The sequence below is a fragment of the Hipposideros armiger genome, unplaced genomic scaffold, assembly GCF_001890085.2.
Source record: "Hipposideros armiger isolate ML-2016 unplaced genomic scaffold, ASM189008v1 scaffold_1236, whole genome shotgun sequence".
NCBI classification, from domain to species: Eukaryota; Metazoa; Chordata; class Mammalia; order Chiroptera; family Hipposideridae; genus Hipposideros; species Hipposideros armiger.
This window is the reverse complement of record NW_017732586.1, coordinates 296670-303279: the sequence shown is the minus strand read 5'-3', so window position 1 is coordinate 303279 and position 6610 is coordinate 296670.

Below are 6610 nucleotides of genomic sequence, written 5' to 3'. Positions count from 1 at the left end.
AGAGAGAGAGAGAGAGAGAGAGAGAGAGAAAACTCAAATTAATAAAATCAGGAACGAAGAGGTGAAGTAATAACAGACACCACAGAAATACAAAAAAAAATTAAGAAAATACTAAGAGCAACTATTTGTGAACAAATTTGAGAATCTGGCAGAAATAGACAATTTTCTAGAAGCATACAACCTTCCAAGTCTGAACCAAGAAGAAGCAGAAAATCTGAATAGACTGATTACTACCAAGGAAATTGAATCGTTAATTAACAAGCTCTCAAGAAACAAAAGCCCTGGACCAGATGGCTTCACAAGTAAATTTTACCAAACATTCAAAGAAGAATTATTACCTATTCTACTCAAACTAGTCCAAAAAATCCAGAAGGAGGGATGGCTCCCAAAAACTTTTTATGAGTCCACTATCACCCTGATCCCAAAATCAGAAAAAGACATTACAAAAAAAAAGAAAACTACAGACCAATATCCCTGATGAACATAGATGCAAAAATCCTTAACAAAATATTGTATTACCGAACAGAATTAAGCAATACATTAAGAAGATCATACATTACGATCAAGTGGGGTTCACCCCTAGTATGCAAGGTTGGTTCAATATTTGCAAATCAATTAATGTAATACATCACGTCAACAAAATAAAAAATAAAAATCATATGGTCATATCAATAGATACAGAAAAAGCATTTGACAAAATTCAGCAGCCATTTATGATCAAAACTCTTAGCAAAGTGGGAATAGAGGGAGCATATCAACATAATAAAGGCCATATATGATAAACCCACAGCTAACATCATACTCAATTGGGAAAAGCTAAAACCATTCCCCTTAAGATCAGGAACAAGACAAGGTTGCCCACTTTCACCACTTGTATTCAACATAGTTCTGGAAGTTCTAGCCACAGCAATCTGACAAGAAAAAGAAATAAGAGGCATCCAAATTGGTAAGGAGGAAGTAAAATTGTCATTATATGCAGCTGATATGATAGTATATATAGAGAACCCCAAAGACTCCACCAAAACACTATTGGAACTGATAAGTGAACTCAGTAAGGTAGCAGGATACAAAATCAATATTCAGAAATCAGTTGCATTTGTATACACCAATAACAAATTATCAGAAAAATAAATTAAGAAAACAGTCTCATTTACAGTTGCTTCAAGAACTATAAAATACTTAGGAATAAATTTAACCAAAAAAGTGAAAGACCTGTACTCAGAAAATTATAAGACACTGAAGAGAGAAATTAAAGAAGATACAAATAAACGGAAACACATACCATGCTCATGGATAGGAAGAATTAATATACTTAAAATGTCCATACTGCCTAAGGCAATATATAGATTCAGTGAAATTCCTATCAAACTACCAAGAACATTTTTCTCAGAAATAGAACATATAATCCGAAATTTTATATGGAGCCATAAAAGACCCCGAATAGCCACAGCAATCCTGAGAAATAAGAATGAAGTGGGAGGTATCACGCTACCCGACATCTAATCATACTACAAGTCTATAGTAATCAAAACAGTATGGTACTGGCATACAAACAGACACACAGATCAATGGAACAGAATTGACAGCCCAAAAATAAATCCATTCATATATGGTCTTTTAATCTATGACAATGAAAGCAAGAATTTGCATTGGGATAAAGATAGTCTATTTAATAAATGGTGCTGGGAAAATTGGACGGACACATGCAAAAAATTGAAACTGGACCCCCTTCTTACGCCACATATGAGAATATATTCAAAATGGATTAAAGACTTAAATGTGAGACCTGAAACCATAAAACTCCTAGAAGAAAATATATGGAGTAAATTTGCAGACATTACCCTGAGCAATATTTTTACTGATATATCCCATCAGACAAGGGAAGTAAAAGAAAAAATAAACATATGAGATTACATCAAACTTAGAAGTTTTTACACAGCAAAGGAAACCATCAAGAAAACAAAAAGGAAGCCTACTGAATGGGAGAAGATATTTGTCAGTGATATATCTGATAAGGGGTTAATATCCACAATTTATAAAACACTCATTCAACTCAACACCAAAAAAACAAACAACCCAATTAAAAAATGGGCAGAGGATATGAAGAGACAGTTCTCTAATGAGGACATACAGATGGCCAGCAGGCATATGAAACAATGTTCAACCTCACTAATCATTAAAGGAATGCAAATATAAAGCACAATGAGATACCACCTCACTCTGGTCAGAATGGCTACCATCAATAAATCAACAAACAAGTGCTGGTGAGGTCGTGGAGAAAAGGGAACCCTGGTGCACTATTGGTGGGATTGCAGACTGGTGCAGCCACTATGGAAATCAGTATGAAGGTATCTCAAAAAACTGGAAATGGAACTACCGTATGACCCAGCAATTCCACTCTTAGGTATCTATCCAGAGAAACCCAGGATGCTAAGTTGAAAAAATATATGCACCCCTATGTTCATTGCAGCACTATTTACAATAGCCAAGACTTGAAACAACCGAAATGCCCTTCGGTAGATGACTGGATTAAAAAACTGTGGTACATTTACACAATGGAGTATTACTCAGCTACAAAGAAGAATGAAATCTTACCATTTGCAACAATATGAAGGGCCTAGAGAACATTATGTTAAGTGAAATAAGTCAGCTGGAGAAAGACAAATACCATATGATCTCACTTATATGTGGAATCTAAAATACTGAATAAATGAGCAAAGTAAACAAATAGTCTCAGAGATATAGAGGAAAAACTGATGGTTGCTAGATGGGAGGGGTGTGGGGATGGGGGAGAAGTGGAAACGATTAGACAGCATAAATTGGTAACTACAATATTGCCACAGGGATATGACAGACAGTATGGGGAATATAATTAATAATGTTGTAAATATTTTGTACAGTGTCAGATGGACACATGTCTTGGTAGGGAGACTACTTCATGGATGGTGTAGATGCTTGACTGCTGCACTGTACACCTAAAGCTGATTTTGAATAATACTGTATATCAACTATAATTTAATACATATATATTTATATATAGTCACGGGATGTGGAGTATAGTGTGGGGAATGGAGTCAATCGAATTGTAATAGACATGTATGATATCGGGGGTGGGGCGCCGGTGGATTGGGGGAGGGGGTTGTCACTTTGTGAGGGGTGAAAAGTATAACTATTGCATTGTTTTGTACACCTGAAACTAATTTAAAAAAAAAAGATGCACATACATAGATAGAAAGCCAGGAGAGGGCGAATTGCCCTGGAACTGTTTTCGTCTAAGCTGAAAAATACAGCTGTAACAGGAAAAGCAGACATTACTCTCCTTCTGACCTTGAAAATCTATATACATCCAAAATAAAATATGTGGACAAATTCAAATAAAATAAAATTAAAGTTAAATAACAACATAATCCATCTATATGTTTCTTACAAGAGACTCATTTCAAGTCAAAAGACACATACATACGGAAAGTAAAAGGCTGGAAAAAATAATATTCCATACAAATAGAAACAAAAAGAAAGGTGGAATAGCCATACTCATATCAGACAAAATAGACTTTAAAACAAAAAAAAAAAAGTAAAAAGACAAAGAAGGACTTTACATAACTATAAAGGGGCAAATCCAAAAAGAAAATGTCAGTGTAAGAACATCCAAACCTGTAAAGAATTTTTATAAAATTTTATTTAAGCCAGAGCATATACCTGCAAGAAGGATCTCAACAGAATGAGATAAATGCTTCCGAGAATAAATCTGCAGTTTCTTTTACGCATTTGTGATTAAGGGAGATTACATGAAGATGGGCAAAGCAAGGCACAGAGCAGATTCCAGGCCAGTTAACCTCTTGAGGGTGGTCACGTGGGTATCTGATTATAGGGTAGTTATGTACTCTCCTGAACACTTTAAAAGGAAGGGTCTGAAAGGGTAGTCAGGTATTAGAAGGAAGGGTATGAAAGAAGGCATTTCCAAGGTGTGTTAACCTAGATGCACAGAAACAATGGACAGGACTTGCTGAAGGGAAAGATAAGGCTTTTACTAAAGAAGTTATAGGCCTGGGGCAGACTACCCACCATCAACTCGCCCAGTTAGGAATTTATGATCAGATACCCTGTGAGGTTACTTTCCTTAGAACCTCTTTTTAGTCCGCAAGGATATAGCAATCATAAATATCTATGTACCCAACATGGGAGCACCTATATATATATAAAGCAGTTATTAATGGACATAAAGGGAGAAATCCACAGTAATACAGTAGTAGGAAACTTTAATACCCCCATTTACATCAATGGATTGGACATCCAGACAGAAAATCAATAAGGAAATAATGGCTTAAATATCACATTAGACCAGATGGATCAAAGACATTTATAGAATATTTCATCCAAAAACTGTAGAATACACATTTTTTCCAGTGTACATGGAACATTCTCCAGGATTGATCACATATTAGGCCACAAAAAAGCCTCAATAAATTCAAGTAGTTTGAAATCCTATCAAGTATCTCTTCCACGATGGCATGAAACTAGAAATCAACTACAAGAAGAAAACTGGAAAAAACACAAATATGTAGAGATTAAACAGCATGCTTCTAAACAATCAATTGGTCAAAGGGGAGATCAAGCAGAAATTAAAAACTATTTTGAAACAAATGAAAACACAACTTTTCAAAATTTATGGGATGCAGGAAAAGTAGTTCTAAGAGGGACGTTCAGAGTTATACAGGCCTGCCTCAAGAAACAAGAAAAGCCCCAAATAAAGAATCTAACTCTATACCTAAAGAAACTAGAAAAAAAAAGAACAAACAAAGCCCAGAGTAAACAGAAGAAACAGTTAAGATTCGAGTGGAAATAAACAAAATAGAAATTTTAAAAAGCAATAGAAAAGATCAATAAAACTAAAGGTGTTGCTTAGAAAAGAAAAAAACAAAATTGACAAACCATTAGCCAAACTCATCAAAAAAAAAAAAAAACAGAACCCAAATAAATAAAATCATAAATGAAAGAAGTTACAACCAACACCACAGAAATACCTAGGAATAAATTTAACCGACGAGGTGAAAGACCTGTACTCTGAAAATTGTAAGACATTTGTAGGGACACAGCACTGAATTGCAATATTGCTGGACACCTGCTCTGAAAGGTCAGAGCAGGACAGCAACTTGGGTATGTGTCAGCCGAAGGTGGCTGGTAACCGCTCAAGGACTAGGTAGGAAAGGAACAGTACATGCACAGGCCAAGGATAGATAGTAGAGATGTAGCGGGAGTCAGGAGGGAACAAGGGACCTCCCTATGTACTGATCGCTTACACCACACATCTGCTTGCTATGCAAATTCTATATAGGGCTTTGTCTGTCTCCATCAATAAAAGATGCGGACGAACTTCAGGATCTTTGCATCGGGCAAGGTCACTCCACCCGCACATCTCTGTGTACTTCTTTTCATCGTCGGTCTCATTGTGGGTAGCTGTCCCCACAACATTAAAGAAAGAAAATAAAGAGGATACAAATAAATGGAAGAATATACCATGCTCATAGATTGGAAGGATTAATATCATTAAAATGACCAAACTAACCAAAGTAATCTACAGATTCAATGCAATCCCTAGCAAAATACCAATGTCATTCTTTTCAGAACTAGAACAAGTAATCCTAAAATTTATATAGAACCATAAAAGGCCCTGAATAGCCAAAGAATTGCTGAGAAAAACAAAGTGAGAGCTATCACATTCCTTAGTATCAGTATAAAGCTACAGTATAAAGCTACAATAATCAAAACAGTATGGTACTAGCACAAAAAGTTATGTAGAACATTGGACTAGAATACAGCCCGAAAATAAATCCTCACTTATATGGTCAATTAATCTAAGACAAAAGAGGCTAGAATATAAACTGGAGCAAAGATAGTCTATTCAATAAACAGTGCTGAGAAAACTGGACAGATACATCCAAAAAAAGAAAGAAAGAAAAAGAAACTAGAACACTTTCTTGTACCATGTACAAAAATAAACTCAAAATGGATTAAAGACTTATTTAAGTAAAGACTTACATAAAACCTGAAACCATAAAACTTCTAGAAGAAAACAGGCAGTAAAGTCTGTCATCACTGTTAGCAATATTTTTTTGGATTAGTCTTGTCAAGCAAGGGAAACAAAAGAAAAAATAAACGGGACTTCATCAAACTAAAGAGTCTTTACACAGTGAAGGAAACCATGAACAAAACGAAAAGACAACCTACTGAATGAGAGAAGATATTCACCAATGATACATCTGATAAGGGATTAATATCAAATATATATATAAGGAACTCATACCACTTAACACCAAATACAAACAAACAAAACACTCCAATTAAAAAATGGGCAGAGGACCTGAATAGACATTTCTCCAAAGAGGACATACAGATGGCCAACAGACATGTGAAAAGATGCTCAACGTCACTAGTCATCAGAGAATTGCAAATTAAAACAACAATGAGATATCACCTCACACCTGTCAGAATGGCTATCATCAATAAATTAACAAATAACAAGTGTGGAAAAAAACGGAACTCTCATGTGGGAATGTAAATTGATGCAGCCACTATGGAAAACAGTATGGAGCTTCCTCAAAAAATTAAA